Raw genomic sequence first — 19,975 nt, 5'->3', positions numbered from 1 at the left:
GAACAGTACGTTTGTGGGGAAATATGAACCAAAAACTTGGGGTCATGTGGGGAAAGCTATGTTCACAAGTGTGACACCTGCGGTGACCCCTGGATTGGCCAGTCAAAAGAGGTCAGTCGCGGACAGGATCTTCCGAACATTATGGCATTTCTTCTCGTACCTACTGGTTGCTTGCTTGCTTGCTGGCCAACCAACCACATCACAGGTTTCACAGCATATAGAAGAATAGAATACAGGTAGACTAGAAAATCTTAGCGTTCTTGGTAATACTTTAATGAAGATTCATTATTGAGAATCTGAGTCGATCGAAGTATTTTTAAGAAAACCAGATCTTAACATTGTCAATTCATCTCATCTCTTGCTTTCAATATAAATTATTCAATACTTTAATTCATTTATAATGTAAAATGCCCGATTCCGTTTTACCCACTAAGACTATAGTTTATATGTTATTTGTTTAAAGCTTTTCAAAGATTTTAAATTTAACATTATTGTTGTCACCTTTACTCAGCTTTGTCAGCCAATAATGATTACATGATCTTAACTATACTAAATACTGGAATGTCTCCTGTAGGCTTTTAAATTTTGTGCGAAGAAACAGCAAAACTCGTTGCAAATAAAATGTGGTGGTTCCTGACCTGCGCTCTTCTTTTCCAAATACAAAGGGCAAACTTGAAGCAAACACGTTCGGACTTAAAAAGACGATTAGAAGCTCACAACAACTGTTACTCCAGTCAGAAGCCTGTGAGAGGAGGAGAGAGAGAGAGAGAGAGAGAGAGAGAGAGAGACCCGGATAGAGAGAGAGAGAGATTGAGAGAGAGAGAGGACGATTCGAAACGAAATTCAATGCCACACCCTCCTTTTTAAATCCACCAATCGCGAAAGCTGCTTCTCGCTACCTCTGAACCTTGTGAGGCGCTTACGGAGACCTGCTCCATTCGCCTGCTGTCCCCGGTGGAGTCAGGAACATCAGAAGAGTCCCAGAGTTGAAGACAAACATCTGGACATTATTCATCTTCTCCACTAAGGTAAGGACGACAACAGGGCCTTTATAAGATTAGTGAAGCCACTCGTCAAGGAAAACACTAATTGGTGACAGACTTTTAAGATGTGCGGAAGCCGTTATGACCAGATTATTATATTTGGTTTTACGTAGTTGTTTTGTTGACATCGTTATCCTCGGCAAGGCGACCTTTTTTTTCCTAGTTCCTGGTGGCCTAGATCAGTTCTTAAAGATGTGGAGGATGCGTGTCTGAAATGTGAAAAATCATTAAACGTATAAGGCTAAAACCGAAAGGAAATTGCTAGTGATATATATATATATATATATATATATATATATATATATATATATATATATATATATATATATATATATATATATATATATATCACTAGCAATTTCCTTCTTTCGGTTTTAGTGAGATATATATATATATATATATATATATATATATATATATATATATAATATATATCACTAGCAATTTCCTTCTTTCGGTTTTAGTGATATATATATATATTATATTTATATATATATAGATATATATATATTATACTATATATAATATATATACTATATATATATATATATATATATATATATATATATCACTAGCAATATTCTTTCGTAGTGATATATATATATATATATATATATATATATATATATATCGTATATATATATATATATATATAATATATATATATATATATCATAATAATATATATATAAACGATATATATATATATAATTTTAGATATATATATATATATATATATATATATATATATATATATATATAATATATATATATATGTATATCACTAGAAATATCCTTCTTTCGGTTTTAGCCTCATACGTTTAATGCTTATTTTCAACATGCCAGACACGTATCCTCCACATCTTTAAGAACTGATCTAGGGCCACCAGGAACTAGGAAAAAAAGTTCGCAATGCCGAGTGGAGCAAATGTGAAAGTTCGTTCGCAATTTCCTAGAACATCAATCCTCTGATACACTTTGTCCCAACGCATAATGCATTCAGGATTATCCCTACGTCGTTTACTAAAACGATAACACTTTTACACCACTTGGTTTTGAGGATAACGATGTCAACACAACTCTCTCTCTCCCTCTCTCTCTCTCTCTCTCTCTCTCTCTCTCTCTCTCTCTCTCTCTCTTTATATATATTTTATATATATATAGATATATATATATATATATATTATATATATATATATATATATATATATATATATATATATATATATATATATATATATACTAAAGCAAAATATAGAGCTTACTGACTAGATCCATTGCCACTGCCAGGTAATCCAGGTCGCTCTATTCATCAAAAACACTCTTTTACTTTTTGAGCAGATTTACCTTTCAACTGTATGCAAAATACACAACGTTCACACTTCAAAAGTGACCACATTTAGGCTAGGGTGTATAAACCAACCATGACTTGGGACCTCGGGAATCAGTTTAGCTGTGACCTGAGCCTGGATGAGTGACTCGCTCATTTGCAAATATACGGTCTATGATCTCGATATCTCCGTCATTACCACCTGGGGAGAGAGACCTTACCTTGCAGACCTTACAGCTCGGTCGGGTTCCCCAGGTCTCTCAGTGCGAGGCACCTTTAATGTCTACCAGCAAATTGCTAATGCATCTTCCGGCATATTTTGCATCTTTCAATCTTGGATGGTGTGGGATGCAGCTTAGATATTTGTCGAGCCTATTCTTAAAAAACATCTACGTTTACTCCTGATATGCTCCTTTCCTCAGATGAGCTGGTAACGCAGTTGAATAGACGCTGCATTATCGATGCTGGTGGCGTATTGGTGATTAATGTCCTATGTGCTTTCCTAGTTTTCCTGGTATAGTTTTGGGCACTATTAATCTACCTCTGCTTGCTTTTTCTGATATTTTTAGCTCCATGAGTCTTCGGTAATTCATATAGCGTTCTCTTCTTTCTAAAACCTATAATTTTAAGATTTGTTTGTAGTCTTTCCCAATAGTCAAGGTCCTTAACTTCTTCTATTCTAGCTACAAAAGACCTATGTACACTCTATTTGTGTAATATCCTGTTGGTAGCGTGGGTACCATATATTGCAATATAGAAGTGGACTACATACATACGTTTTATAAAGCATAATCATGTGTTCAGCTTTTCTTGTTTGGATATGCTGGAACAACATTTCCATTTTTACTTTACATTTTGCCAATAGTATTTGATCATTGCATAACAGATTCCTATTCAACATCACACCAACGCCTGATTAGGTCTCTGTAGCGAGTTCCTATCTTCGTCACAAGTGATTTCTTTACTTATTCTTGTGTCATCTTGTGAACTTTTCACTACCGAGTCCTTAACGTTACTGTTTATGTCTTCAATCATAATAAACAAACAGCAATGCAGCTAACACCATACCTTGTGGCACACCGGATATTACCTTTTGCTTCATCTGATTTTCATCGTTTGCAATCGCTATTTGTTTTCTGTTTTGCAAAAATTCTTTTATCCATCTTCCTACCTTGTTCACAATATTATGTTTTCTAATTTTCTTTACTAATATATTAAGGCCAACCTTGTCAAAAGCTTTTGCAAAAGTATAGGTAAACCACATCTGTATCATTTTCGTTTATCATATTTCTAAATATGTTCTCATGGTGGACTAACAGTTGGGTTTGTGTACTTTTTCCGGGTACACAACCATGTTGTCCTATATAAACAAATTATTTTTCATTAATGTTTCATTACATTTTTGCTTCATTTCCATTTCATACACTTACATAATTAAATATAATATAATATAATATAGTATAATTATTAGCCTCTAGTCTTGATCCACTTTTGAAAATAGGGGTAATATATGCTAATTTATGTTCATCACAGATCTTGCCTGTATCTACACTTTGTCTAATAATATTGCGAGCTGCTAGAATGAATTACTTTCTTTAACAAAATGGCAGGGATGCCGTCTGTCCGGCTGCTGATCTATTTTAATTTCATTAATAGCCTGCACAATATCGGTTCAATTAATATCTCTATGTCCACAAATATTAGTATTCCCATCTCTTATTTCTGTATCATTATCTTCATTATTAATCCTAGGTGTAAATTCTTCCTCTTATATCTTTCTGCTAATATGTTGCATATTTCCATTTTTTTCATTTGTTAATCACCCTTCATTGTTATCTTAGAGGGGCCTTATTTCTACTCTTTTATCCATCTTTTTCACACATGAGTAAACTAGTTTGGGATTTTGCTTGAGATTTTCTAGGGTCTGTTCTTCTAAATCCCGTTTTTCATTTTCTTTTGATTGTATAATCATCTGTTCTGCATTTTCTATCTTACTTTTTAGTTCCACCACTTTCCAGGCATTCTTTTCTTTTGCAATACCATTTCTGATTTTCTTGAACAAGATCCTTCTGTCTCTTGTTATGCATGACTGATGTTTACTTTTCTCTTTGGTATATTTATCTACTATTTTTCTTTAATATTTTATATAATATTCCCGTATTTACCGTGTATCTTCACTTACGAATATGTTTTCCCAATCTTTGTTTAATTCTTCATTTATTTCTGACCATTTTATAGTCTTACTATAGAAATTGTATTTTCCATATCCTTCCCACTTTACAATCTCTTGCTTATCTCTGCTGTCACTTGCTTTGGAATGGACTGTTCATTCTATGACATTATGGTCTGAAATACTCGTTTTATACACTATTATTTTTTTAACATAATTCACTTTGTTCACAAATACTAGGTCTAGAATATTATCCTTCTTGTTGGCAGGTGATTTGATTGCTGAATGTTATGTTCTAGTAGCATATCTAATAGCTTTTCAAATTGCCTCTTATCTTCTGCACTACTATTACTCTCTCTTTTTATATGTATAAATACAACCACAATCTCCTATTCGTTCTTTCCAATCAAAGAAAGGAAAGTTAAAGTCTCTGGATAGGAATATAGTCCAGTCTTTGTGATTTCTACATATATCATCCAATTTGTCTATTATTATTAGTTGTTCTGTATATTATGATGTTCACTAATTTTTCAGATTCACATTCTACCGCTATTAATTCACATTCTGTGTTACTATATTTCACACAGATTTTTCCTTGATTTATATCTCTCCCATATATCACGGTTCCCCCTTGATTCCTATTTTTTTTTATCTGATCTATAAGTTTGGAACCCCTTTATCTTATCATCATTACCAGTCTCTTGGGAATACCATGCTTCACTTATATTCAATATATCTATTTTTTCAGTTTTGGTTAGTTCTTCTAAGAACTTTATTTTTCTTTTTGAGTTATTCGAAACTAAGCCCTGCAAATTCATCACTATGATGGTTTGTGTGTTATTCCAATTATCTAATATGGGTGATGATAAGGATTTTTCCTATGTCTCTTTCTGTTCTGGTATGTTGTCCTTTTCTTCATCTTGCGATGGCTGTAGTAACATCTGTCACCGAACATCAGCAATTCCCCCCTCTTTTTCTTTTCTTTTTCTTGCTCTTTCCCATCGGTATGAAGATCTGGGTACAACCTCTTTGGGATTTTATTTTGAGCTATCATGTCATAATTTATTTCATCGTATGTATGCTGCCGTATTGCCTCATATGTAGTATCTATTTCTCTGCATCCATATTCTTGTCCTGATCTTTGTTTTCATAATTTTTGTCTATCTCTTCAATCTTATTTTCTTCTTTTCCGTTTTCCTCCTCTTCCTCTTCCTCATCTTCTTCATCCTCTAGTATTTGCACATTAAATCTTGATTTAATGACATTATCTATTCATGCTAGACACGTTGAGCAAAATACTCTTGTGTCCTTATTTTCATTCCTGCACATGTAGGATGAGTAAGTACGTGACATGCATAGCATTTCTGATCAGGTTTTGTGGATTTCCATGCTTTAGGCATTCGTTTTCCTATTGCAATCAGTCAGTATATTGATTACATTCACCTATTCATTTTCTTTGTTGGAATGTGTTGATTGATGTAGATTTTCTTTATAAGTCTCTTGAGAGAAAGAGAGATAGATCGGGGGGACGCTTTACAAAGACGAAGAACTAGATAATAAAGTGTGGAAATACACCATTGAACACACACACACAAACACACACACACACAAAGGTGGAAACCCATTAAGACAAGAAGAAGAAGAAGAAGAAGAGTTGGAAAAATAACCTACGAACTAAAATAATAACGACTTGAAATCTCTAGAAATAATAACTCACCACCTTGCTGTCCATCTCCTCCCTAGAAGGAGAGGAGTGCCTTCAGTGTCCCTCACGTGGTATACAGTAGACATGAGTTATGGGGTCTTTGCAGCGTCCTTCGGCCCCTAGCTGCAACCTCTCATTTCTTTTTACAGTACCTCTTTCTTCCATCTGACTTTCCACCTTCGACTTAGAACTGTTTCATAGTGCAACTGCCTTGAGGTTTTCCTTCTGTTACACCTTTCAAACCTTTTACTGTCAATTTCCGTTTCAGCGCTGAATGACCTCATAGGTCCCAGCGCCTGGCCTTTGGCCTCAAGTCTACTCTATTCTGTCCATCTTCTCTAATGTTACACTGCTTCAATTCTCTCATCTCACTGAAGAACGAATCCTTCAGAGGACACCAGTCTCTCAGGGTATGTGACGAGTCAAGTATGGGACGAGAGATGTGAATCTATGGTCTAGTCTGGTTAGACTGTCTCGTTGTATCTAAAATTACGATCAACATCACAAGAAGAAGATTATAGCAATTTTTTCGTCCCATTTCTCTCTCTCAGGTCCTTCCGAGGTGCTCATCGAACATAATGAGGTTCTTTCAAGTAAGCATCGTGGCTCTCCTGTCTTTGGTCCTGCTGGGAGAAGAAGTTGCTGGTATGAAAAAAAAAAAGTCTTTCTAAGACATTCTTCATGTGTCTAGTCATTACTTCATACACAAGATATCTTACGAGCGAATGTCAGTTCTGTGCTCACACCATTATGACGTGATATCCAATTTAGCACCATTTAAGTAACGTCATTCCAGCTACAGTGATCGCCTTCATGCACATTATATGGTATACTACAATAAGGAAATGATTGCTTAAAATGTTACTTGAGAAGTAAGGTAACTTTCGACATTCAAAATTCGCCTTCTCACAACAAACAGTTAACTCTCTATACCTTGCTGGGAAATAGTCTCATCTACCATGCACGAACACCACAGAAACACGATGCAAGAATATCAATTCTTCTCTCTTTTATCCACAGGAGGTGCAATCGCAACTCTAACGTTAGTTATGGTGGCGCCTCCTTCCACAGAGGCTCCCAAGGCTGCATACTCCCTTGTCAGTGTAGGAAACAATTATAATAATTGCGTGGCAGATGGCAACTGTTGTCGGAAGAACTTTCAAAATTGGGTGTACTTGGATTGCTCGAGAGGTTGGGAACAGGGCCTGAATAAGTACCTGGGAGCATACAATGAACAACAGCACTGCTAACGTGGTGATGAATATTAGGCCTTTCCTATGTCCAGGTTGTCGCTCGTTTAGGCGGCATCTTTTTTATATGTATAAAACAATCTCCATTTTAAGACTTTTTAGGCTTCCACTTTAATGCTAAGGTGATCCACTGGGGCCATGAGTCGCCAAAGGTTAGAGAAGGGGAAATTATTAATATCAAGTAATGGGGATGAAAGCAAAGTCCTTTTCATCTTGGGTCTAACATTACACAAAAAAAAAAAAGGAGCGCTTACAGTTCAGTTGACCACGGGTTTCGTCTGCTATGGAATCGGCGAGCAATACAAACAAGATGGCGGACGCTTTGTTTTGGCGCCGGTTTAAATACCCCGAAACCTATAAAAAACGATAATGGGGGGACCCTTTTGGGAACCGGGGTTTTTGGGGTGGGTGGGGGAGTACATACGATGTAAATGAAAACGGTAATGGGGGAGCCATTGGGAAAACCGGGGTTTTTGGGTGGGGGAAAACCCAGATGACGACAACGAAACACGAAAAACAACAAAACCCTAGCAGACGAAACCCGTTGCCAAGTAAAAACTGTAGGAGCTCACGTACCAACAAAAATGTAGGAGTCCCGTCACCCGTTGTGTTAGGCTAAAAAAAAAAAACAAACGACGGCAATGAACACTAAAAACCACGAAACCCTCACTAGCAAAAAAAAACCAGTGGCCAACTAAACTGTATGAGCTCCCTTTCCAACGAAACTGTAGGAGCTCCTGTCCCAACTAAACTGTAGGAGCTCCTGTTCCAAACTAAAACTGTAGGAGCTCCGGTGATCGTAACCAAAACGAAACAACCAACCTAACCAAAACTTAGGCCGCGTGCCCTTACCTGCCGGGGGGCTTCGCCCCCCTGGACCCCCCAGCCCCCCTATAGTATATTAAGTGATTGCTACCTAACCAAAGGAACCAACCTAACCATAGTTAGTCTCCACGTCCTTACCTAGCCGGGGGGCTTCGCCCCCTGGACCCCCCAGTATAGTATACTAACACTGATTGCTACCTAACCAAAGGAACCGACCTAACCAAACTAAGTCTGCATGTCCTTACCTGGCCTGGGGGCTTCGCCCCCCTCCCCCCCCTGGACCCCCACCCCCCTGTGTAGTAAGTTAACAGTTATAAATATCTAACCTATATAACTTGTCCATACATATGGCTGGCACCCGTATATCCTTACTGATAACTAAACAAGATGAATATTTCCGAGAATACATTGGTTAAAGTCAAGTCCAACAATTGTTTGCTCGAACACATGGACTGCGTTCGAACACGTGGACTTCTAGCGGACGCTTGAATGTTCGGCATGTGTTGAGCGTCCCTGACTTCAGCAAAGCGGAAATAACAATGGCGTGCTTAATTTTGTCAAAATAATGAAAATAACGTGCATTTACATTGAATAAACTTACCTTGGAGATGTTGCTAGTCGTCCGATGATTGGCCGGTCCCCCCCCCCCCCCCCCCAGAAATAAAGAACTTAACAAGAGAAAATCGGAGTCGCTGAAATCTTCTGGGTAGAGGATTTTTTTTTCTTTCTTGGCGGGACGGTTGTTGTCCGAGATGACTGACAAGGGGAATTTGTGGACGAGCACGGGTGGAGGTGACGAATCCGTTTGTACAAGCGGGAGCGACGTCTCGTGATTGTTTGTTTTCAGCGATATTGGCCTTCAATTTGGCGGGTGTTGAAATACTTTATTTAATTGATATACACGTTTAATTAAATCTAAGAATGCTTTAAAAGGACAATCAACTTGAGTTAGGTAACGTTTTTTTACACAATACATAGCGAAATATGAATTATACAAATTTTTTACTGTACCACTTCTAGGTAAGACATTTCGTTTCAAAACCCGCCAAGTAGATTCTATGGTGTTTGTGTGTATGTTTTTCTCGTGTGGGTCTTACAAAAATGCAATGTGTGATTAATGTTTTGTGTGATTTGAAATGTTGACTTAAAGTGTGATATGATTTCCAGCAATCAGAAATGACAATTGAATCAGGATGTATGTTATCAATTAAAATAGGAAGAAGTGTTTCTGTAGTCCTGTCTGGTACAACCTGAAAAAATGTTTCTTTTGTTTGGCGGTCAATCCCGCCGAGAACCCAACAACCATCGACACGTCTGCCTTTGTTGAATTTCCTTCTACCAAACTTGGACTCGTCAATCTCGACCACGTGACCAGGTCCGCCAATTTTCCTATTGTCCATCACCAGAATATCAACACAAACGTCCCGGCAGAAATTAAACCAGTCGACAAGAGTGTTGGGCGAGCCGATCCTCAGATTTAGTTGCATATATTTCTGGGAAGCGTCGTGAACCCAGCCGTGGATGAGCACTAAGATGCTCTTCAGGGAGAGATGGGACCCCGAGAAGAATGACCCGTGGAGAATCGAAAAATGTATTTGCGGCAGTGCCTTTCGTTGCACCGCCATTGAAAAGTGTCCCCTTTTTTGAAGAGGCCGACGGTGCCTTCATTACAGGCCTTGCACACGCCACTAAAATCCCCCAGTAGGCCTGTTTTCATTAAATAAGTGACTAGGGATCGTTCGTCTTGACACAAAATGTAAATGTCTTCCAGCGTGACTGGAACGGCGGCAGCGAACGCCACGTGTGCGGAACAAGACAAATTGTCGGCAGAAGACATGATGAAACACTGAACTGGCTGAGAAGCAGGAACAGACTGAAGGGTCGAGGAAGGTCGAGAAAGGTCCGTTCCAGGTACTAGTTATCCTAGCGGATAACTAGTACCTGGAAAATATGTATCGAAGAATGTAAAAAAATGTAGGTCATACAGATGAGTTGGGCAAGGAAAGAAATATCGAATAATGTGGAAAAAAATGTATCCTACAGATTATGTTGGCACGGGTAAAACTATCGTGGGCAAGAGTCAAAATATCGAATAATGAAAAAAAAAATGGAACTCCTGCAAATTAGTTGGGCAAGCATGGGAAAAAAAAATAGAATAACGAAGGGAAAAAAATGGAGCTCTTACATTTCAGTTGGGCATGGGTGAAAATAAAGAATACTGTAAATTAAATTGGATGGTCCTAAAGATTAGTTGGCAAGATTAAAAAATATCGAAGAGAATCGGCTTTCATGTTGATGCATGTTCGGGTTCGGTCCTGTGGGTTGGGTTCGGGTTTGGCCGGCTGGGGCTCTGGGGGTGGGTTTGGTAGGCTGCGGGTCATCTGCGAGAACTACTTACCTTGGCGGAGGGATTATGGACCGGGCAAAATGGTGTTACACGGTCCGGTCAACTAAACTGTAATCTACCCATAAAAAAAAAAAAAGGAAGAAAGAGCTTCTTGACTTCCTTTCAGTATTAGTTTATGGCTTTCGAAAATTTTCTTTTCATTTATTATGATAATTTTATTTAGATATTTCATTCAAATTGCATCGAAATTTAAGCAAAAAACTAACTACATCCTTTGAGAACATCAACTTCGGACAATTCCAATTCATAAATGAGCCAACTCTCTTTGCAATCTCTCATAGTAGATAATCCCCAGTAGGAGGGGTTTCTTTGCTCACAATTTTTTATCCAAAAGACTTTCGTGATACTTTTTCACCGGTAATACAATAAACTTTTTCACAGCATAAATTAAACTTTTTCACTGAATGCATTAAAAATTTTCAACAAATACATTAGACTTTTTCACCAAATATATTAAACCACTTGTCGACAAGAACAATGGAATGAGCAGTGTCTTCCCAGTTGCTGCTGTGTGAGAGATCCTTCTTACCCCGGTATTCAGTCGTACGTCTCTTCTTTAACTTTATTTCTTCGCAGACGAAAGAAACGTAAGTGTAAACCTAAAGGCTGTACTTTTCTTGTAATGTTCAGGCAGACAAAAAGTGCGCAGTTGCTCGGTATTAGGCTCGACAATACTATAACAAAGCTTTTGGGCAGAAATGTTTGCATTTGAGCAATGTACAAGACAACTGGTTTTTATATGCTGGAAATCCTACAAGGAAGTCAACAGACACATGGATTTTGTAGGGTTGCCTTTTAAGCCAAATCTTTGACCTAGGGTTTCTTAGGCCGAGCCCCGTCGAGGCATAGGGGCTCACGGCTCACCTTCAGAACACCGCCACGATTCCTCTACGATGCTCCTGTGTTCTTATTAGTGACGAAAGAATGAAGATGACACGGCACCTCATACTGCAAACGGATTCAGTGATGGAGTTCAGAGTTAAAAAGATAAAGATTTTCACGGCAGAAGGCAGTGGAGGAGGAGAAGGCCCATCAGGCAACCGACCCCTCATGTAGGGACAACGGCTGGAAAGAAGTAGTAGTCAGGAAAACCCCTTTCCGCAGCGATACAGAGATTTCAAGAAAAATGGCAAATATGCGGACGAACAGGAACATTTCTCATTCAAAAGGCAAAATGAATCCAGGTGAAAAAAAAGTCACACGATTAAAAGGTAACGCCAGACCAGAGGTCAGAAGGTAGTACTAATTTAGCCTTATGGTTTCACTGTAAGGTATGTAATGTGCTGTCTCCTTCTTCCACTTCTGGTGAGTACTCATGGCACAGTGTCTCCTAATATGATGGTATATGGTGGAAAAAAATATTTTTACAGAAAAGGCAAATATACCCTCATGTAAATAAACATAAAAGCAATGTTTTGAGAGTGTAATAGCCGCCTTATTTTATCTGTATATAGGAAAACTAGGACTACACGTCCACGACACTACAGTGTGGTTTGCAAGAATGTCAAGCTGATAATGACGGAGATTTGAGTAGCGGGAAAAACTATATATATTTTATATAGAATTAAAAAAATATACAGCATACTACTACAAACATAGTTATTTGAAAGAAAAGAAGGTTTTATTACATATATGCAAGCTGCATATTCACCAGAATATATCATTATAGCTGAAAACTCATGCTTTTGCTGATGAAATGTGAATGATAAAATATGTCTGGTTGTATTTATTCCAGGACCGATGTTTTTGGTATAATTGAACATGCTTGTATTTTCTTTTTTAATTTTTCTACAATGATTCCATATGGATACAGGGTTTCCGATAGAGTTACATGCTGGTATGGTTTTCTATGTAGGGTTAAAAAGCATTATATCGTTCACTACCAGATTTAAAGTTTCTTCAGCTTGCTGAAAATGCGCTTTTACTTTGCAAAGCCAACAATGATAGTGGTCAGACTAAAAAAGAAAAAAGGAAAATAGACGTGATACATAAATTATTATTATCCTTTTTCCCGTGCACCATTATTCTTGTGTGGAAACGACTTCAGAATTATGCTATGCTCAGTTCTTGGCATGTATTTCATAATGAGGCTGCTCGCTCCATGGCCTATTCTCATGGATGTTCAAGATGTTATATATTTATTTTAGGCGTCACTTCTTTTTGGACTCTGTGATGTATAAATGATAAATTGAATAGCTGCCGATAATTCCATTTGTTGTAACTAATTGTGATAATCCATGCCACGTGCTCTCTCTCTCTCTCTCTCTCTCTCTCTCTCTCTCTCTCTCTCTCTTCATAAGGGTTTGTGAAAACAAATAGATGATTGTACGGAACATGAATGTCATTTAATAATAATAATAACAATACTAATAATAATAATACACAAGAATGCCAGGACTATATAGATTTATTGCTGAACGTCATATATACAATACTTTTAGGTAACCTTCTTCATTTATAGAAGTATATTAATTTTGGCAACTAAAAACTTGTTTACATTAAGAATCGTACCAGCATGAGGGACGATTATCATAAATTATTACCTCTCCTGAGGTCAGCTTAACACCTGAGATAAGAACTGGGATTTTTCTTTTTTGCCACGCTTAAGAAGAAACGCGTGTGTGTGTGTGTGTTTTTTTTTTTTTTTTTGTTAAAAGCTAGAAAATTGCGAGGGCTTCAAATAATCGGCCAAAATGGATCAGAAACCAATTACATTTGCGTTATATAACTTATGCTGCCTTCATATACCATACAACGTGAGTTGGAATATTTGATGTGGCAGAGCCGGACACCACCGATGCCGCTACCTTTCCGCCATCAAGGAGCTGATAAGGTACCCACCCTTTCGGCTCGTATGCGATGATGTAGGTGTTGACCGCCACATTGCCAATGAACTTCCCTGGAGTTTTAAAGGCATACCATTTCCGTTTACCCGTTTCAATCGCTATTAGGAGCCCATAGGGTATAACTGAACTTAATTACTGTCTTGGTAAACTTTACTAAAAGCTTCCTTCATAAAAACTTTGAACCTGTTTTAGCTCTATATACAGGCTTCAGTGATAATGGATTTCCTCATATACTCCACCACAGAAAATGTAGACGTATTTACATCATGAAAAACGATCTAGACGGCATTGCTAAGAAAGTAATAACACAGAAGAAGAGTGTTTCTCTGTGGGGAGGGGAATCAACTGATCTTAGACCAATATGGTCAAAGCCAAAGCTCTTCGTAGCCAGACTGTTCGAGACCTTCGGGTCAAATACTCGCTCTTCGGAGCACACTGTTCACTATTACCTCAAGTAGTCTGCATATTGTGTGAAAAGATGAAAAAGGATGAACGGACCACTATCACGGGAGGAGTTAGTAACGGCTACACAATTACACGTGGATGTTACTCTTCGGAAATATGTTATTGATCGCGGGGATGCAAAGATATGCGGCACTAAATTGCAGAGGCTCACTGTCATCACAGATCTTGTTACAGAAATGATGCTAGATCTACCAGTAGAAATAAAGAACTAGATACCTCTTAAGAAAACCTCAATCATTATTGTGAGGTAGAACATGATTCGTATGATGACTTAATTAAATGTATAAAAATATCCGTCATCCCAAACCAACAAAATTGTTCCCGATCTCATCTTGACAGATAAGTTTCAGTCAACAATGAAATTTTATGGGATTCATGAAGTAAAAGATTCAACCAAAAAGAACATCAAAAGAAATATGCTAAAATATTTAGGGCATTGCTTATAAGTTTATCCAGATAACAATGGAACGTTATTGGTCGTACCTCACACGGTAACAGTAGGAGCGACTGTCGTTAAGGAAAATCAAAATTTCAAATTTGAACTTTGGAGGACCAGATCAAAATTAGAACACTTAACTGATCTTGCATCAAACCATCTGAGAAAACTAGATTAAAAATTAGACCGCAAAATCACCATGGCCGTGTCATCCATCCGAAATAAATCCTCGGTCTTATAAAGCACCCGATTATCTCCAAAGGCTTTATACGGGGATTCTTGCAGGAAATGCTGCCAATGCTAACCCATCCCCAAAGTCAATAGACTAATGAATTAATTTAGTCAGGATTTGGTTCATTCGGTAACTTGTGGACAACAAAAGTCACCCGAAAACTGTCATACTCACCTATGCTGTTAAAACATGAACTGGGAATATTGAAATCGTTCATTCTCTGAACCGACTTGGTTATGGGACATCTTATTCACAACTCGAAGGAAATGACACTGCATTATGTATGGGGAAACTGTCTTCTGGATATGATGGACAAGCTATCACTCTTCGAGTAAATGGAATTGCAGTACAACAAAGGGTCTTTCGTCCCCATCTTCCAAGAGCGGCATTAACAGCTGTAAAGAAAACAAAATAACAACTACTGATGAATTTTCTGTATATATAGCTGGTGAACAAGAGGGCCCAAAATAAAACCAGCAACAGTTGATATCTGTGGTTCGGATTATAGCAAGAAATATAAAGACGGCACAAGTAAACAAACAGTACCAAGCTGGACCAGCTTCAATATAATAACAAGAAATGAACATGATAATATTGGTTACCTGCCAAAGGTAAATGCTCCAGCTACTGGGTTATCAACAGTATCATCTGAAATTATGAAAAGGTCTAAGGAAATCCGGAAGAACCTACATCTTTCTTCAATAGAGGTAGTTATGGACCAAGCACTCTATACAAAAGCCTCTGAAATCTTATGGAAAGAGGCGTCAAATAATAGGATTTTTCGTCTGGGAGCTTTGCACACCATCTGTAACTTCACGTCAGTTCTTGGTAAAAGATGCCAAGATGAATCATGGCCTTCGTGACATCTGCATTGAATCTGGCATACTTGGAGAGGGTTCAGTACTGTGGGATGGATGGAAAAATGTACAATTGTGCAGTTCGAGTCCACAAATGTTTATACGAAGTACTGATGAGACGTGTGTGGGAAAACTTTTATCATGGATTACTAAGATGATATCGAGGTAGTAAATATCTTATTAATGATGATCTCAGTCAGGCAACATTGATGAAATATTGCAAGGATCAGAATTTTAATCTGCATTTAACTTATGGAACGAGTTTTTGGATGATCTTCGTCATGATAATGGAGACATGTCAGCTTTCTGGATGGCATTATGTTGACATGTTAGGAGATATACTGCTTAAAGATTCCTACTATGAGATTCAGGGTCTCTGTAACACGGTTTTTTGGACTTTGCCCCATTGTCAAAGCATCGGATGTAGCTGAAAGTTGACATATGTATATTTTACACACCACAAAAAATTTTGTCAGCATTGTCAATAACCTAAACCCGATAGTTTTGATTTTTATAGAGTAATAATGAACTAGCCGACGCCATGGCCAATGATTACGAGCCAAGAGTCGAAAAACATTTTCATTACGTAAGCAAGGTAAACAAACACCTGTTGCCCCGCCCATCCACCAGACAGAAAATGCCATCGGCTCTGAAAACCCAAAGACTTTATGAATGGCGGAACGATACATAGATGTGGGTGCTAGCGTAGTAATACTACTGTAGCAGTAGTGCCGCAACAGTATAGCAGTAATATCATGAATTTAACGTTTCAACCAACTGCTGGGATCCTTGAGGATCATTTAGCACTTCTTACAACTACTCGAGAAATTAGTTTTATAGCCAGAAGTTAAATTTTCTAATCCAACAATGCCCATGTAGCCTTCAGTGTTATCCGGAATTATAACGAGGCGAAAGTGGGTGGAGCCTCATGAAGTCACCATTCTGACGATAATTATTGTGAAGGTTTAAAGCCAATATACGGTACCGGCTATTTTTTTTCAGTAAATAGGTAGATAGCCAATAAATAAAAATTGCTTGACATTGGATATAGCAGTTATCAAATCATCTTGTCTACTATGTTTTTGGTAATTACCAACTATTCCCTACATCTTGTCAATCTGATTGTGACCTATAAAGTAGACTGTAATTTCTTTGGAAACTTATTTTGGGAGTTAGACTAATAATCGAAGTGTTTTTGTATTTATTAACATATTTTGTTGGTTTGTTCATTATGACAATTATCAGTGGGGAGGTTCCAGAGTTCAGAAAGGTGTACTGCTTTGCTTGTATTTAAATTTGTATGTCATTGTTGCCAGAGGTTTAGCCTTCGTTACGTACAGCCAATCATCCATCGAGAAAGAGGGAAGAAATGATGTCATAAGTTACGTAACGAGTGCGTTCGAAACCTTTTCTCTGAGTAGGGTTGGCCCGTCATCAAAAGGTAACTTTTACATTATCTTAAGTACCAAATTTATTCAACCTACGTAGTGCAGAATACACTCAAAATTTATGTGTTGATATAATATGTATGCTGAATAAGCGTTATATTTATGAAATGCATAGATAAAAAGTTATTGCGAAAAAAACCGTGGTTACAGAGGCCCTGAATCTCATAGTAGGAGCATCTCGAGAGGGAATCTGGCTCCTTTGCCACCATTCAATAAGGTTAAAGATTCCTTGGTGCCTTTCTTATGATAAAGTCAACTATGTAAGATACATGCCAGTATACTATGCCCAAATGTCACAGTTAGAAAAAGACCACTATGAAGTATAAGAGAGTTTTTTGACGAACCAGTTCTCTGTCCAAATGCCAGAAACAAATACCTTTGGACGCTTACGATTAGATGAGGTCATATAAGAAACAATAGATAAAGATACTCAAACAACTGGAGGTACGTCACGATTTATTCTTAACCAGGAGCAATGAAAAGATATTATATAGAAGCAGAATTCAAAAGTTCGTTATTCCATCTTATGCGGACTTTTGTTGAATCAAACGGCTCAAGTTCTTTTCACCCTGATCTGCTTACAGCAAGAATGGAATATGATGAACAAGAGGTATCATCCTTTTGCAGAAGAAAATGAACTATTAATGATCCCTACAGGAAAAATAGCTACTGCCGAAGTTAAGACAGATTTAATATGCACTTAAAATGGAGGAAAATCAATATGAAATCGTATAGAAGGAAAGACTAAAAAGCATCCCTCCTTCAAAGAAATTTAATGGCCGCATGATGCAGTGTAAACTTGAAACATCCACTTCAATATGCATGAAAGAAGAGGTAAAAGGTAAAGATAAAGCAGTCATTTAGAAAGGTGATCGAGCCTTATTTGGTAAAATCAAAATCATCATAACATCACAAGCTCAGAATCTTAAAATGAGAGAGGTTTTATCTCGTTCCTTAGTGACCCCTTTCATGGCCTTCAGCAACGCCTGAGGGACTACTTCGTGAAGCTAACAAAGCTGCCACTGGAAACCTTTGCAAAAGGATGTTCCCACAACTGAATCTATTCCAGAGCATTCTGCAACAATTATTGATGGTATATGAAGGATGTTGTTCAAAAGGTAAAAGGTAATCAAGCAACATGTGTAAAATTGCCAAGGATTCGTTTCCATGATTTTGAATGCAGGTGAAAGTCAAAGAATTAATGTTGTATTTGATAGATATCCAGAACTATCAATAAAAAATGGTGAGCTAGAAATGAGAGGCGTCAGATTCTGGAATGAAGGTCACACAAATGACTGAAAATACAACTCAATACAAAATGGAGACAGTATATGAGGCAAATAAATAACAAAGCAAGACTTTTCATTCTAGCTGGAAGAATGGAAAGCAGCTGTGTTTACAGTCAAATTAAAAGATGAATCATTGTTTATTTAACCTGTGGAGAACACCTTTTAGAAAATTACCAACGTTGTCATCCCTGCCGCTGAGGCTATGCCTATGCAACATGAACTGTTTTCTAAGCATTGAATTAAAATGCAATAAAAGAAACTAATCATTGAGGTAATTAATATTCATGTTAAGGCTAATAGAGTTTATTTATACAAAATATTGTAAGCATATTGTATATATGCTGCACTCGATGTCAGCTATGAAAGTTGCCATCCTGCTACAAAGGGCGTGCAACATGAATCGGTTGAGGCCCAGCAACATGAACTGCATAAATACGGAATAATACAGTAAAGAGCCAGATCACTAAGGTATTAATTGATAATAATGTTATATAGCTTTTATTCTAGTTTTAAAAATCCCAGCAGGTAAATATTTCCTCGCAGTAGAATGGAAAGCTGTGAGATTTTTAATGAGCTCACTTTTCTGTGTATTATATATTCCCTCAGTACGTCCGTACGACGAACTGGCCGGCATTGTAACCTGAGATATTAAGAAAATCACATGAATTGGCTTATGTATATCAATGTAAATGAGAACGTATTACACAACTTATCTGTGATAACCAGCGAAATCTGGCTTCTGTTCATAATGACACAGGCGGATGGGAAGAAGGGCAAGATCCTAACAACCGTTCAAAAAGAATACAATTTTGAAACATATAAAAGTTTTAGTGAGGATAGAAAATGCAGTACTTTACAACATGTATAATATATTTTAATATTATTTGGTGAAAATTTAAACATCAACTTCAATTATTGGAAAATAACACAGAGAAAACAATGGCAATTTTCAATCGCTCATAAATAGCATTCCAGCATATTAACTATATTTTCTTATATTCAAAGATAAAAAAACCTGGTAGATCTAAGTAGTAGGTTCGCGGCCGATATTTCTTTGGAAATTAACGTTTTCTACAGTTTTTTGGTTCTTTATTTTTTGGTTCTTTATTTACAATTTACCATTACTTTTTGCAATTAACCTGTAACTTACCGTAGAACTATATCCAACAAGCCATATAGGGGACCCGGTGGGAATTGGGGGTTTTGGGTTGGGAAGACTACCGGGAGAAGGTTGTAGCATGTTACTGTGGTATTTTTACTCTATATGACATCTGAAAAAAAAAAAAACTGCAAATGAAGGACGAATAAATCGACAATATCAGCCGTTTCAAGGGTAAACCCCAGCTGCTACTACTACTCTTCCGAATGCTACTGCGCATGCGCAGTGTCATAAGAGAGCTTGTGGTGCAAATTCGCTTTCAGGGCGATTCGATGCCTATCTCCACGATATAGGTGTATTTATTAAATCGCATTTCAAAGTGTAACAAAGGCAATTACCTATTTGTTTACATCAGTAAATTGTCGCTTCGACCGGTCGATTACATAAAAATACAACGAACCTGAGCATGGGACACCTGTTGTTTCTATATTGTGCCTATCTCTCAGTGACGTCAACGGGGGTGGGTGGGTTAGTTGGGGGGGGGGGGCGTTATATACATGATTTTGACGTGAT

The 19,975-nt window shown here is 37.5% G+C and overlaps 1 long non-coding RNA gene across 1 annotated transcript; it reads left to right on the top strand.

The window, feature by feature from the left end:
• Positions 1-896: 896 nt before the first annotated feature.
• Positions 897-7,735, top strand: LOC135206420 (uncharacterized). The gene is made up of 3 exons (XR_010312737.1): positions 897-1,028; positions 6,800-6,893; positions 7,269-7,735. It is a non-coding gene; the product is annotated as an uncharacterized LOC135206420 (long non-coding RNA).
• Positions 7,736-19,975: the final 12,240 nt, after the last annotated feature.

This window comes from Macrobrachium nipponense, chromosome 31 (assembly GCF_015104395.2).
Source record: "Macrobrachium nipponense isolate FS-2020 chromosome 31, ASM1510439v2, whole genome shotgun sequence".
In the NCBI taxonomy this organism is placed as follows: Eukaryota; Metazoa; Arthropoda; class Malacostraca; order Decapoda; family Palaemonidae; genus Macrobrachium; species Macrobrachium nipponense.
This window is presented reverse-complemented; position numbering and strand designations above follow the sequence as displayed.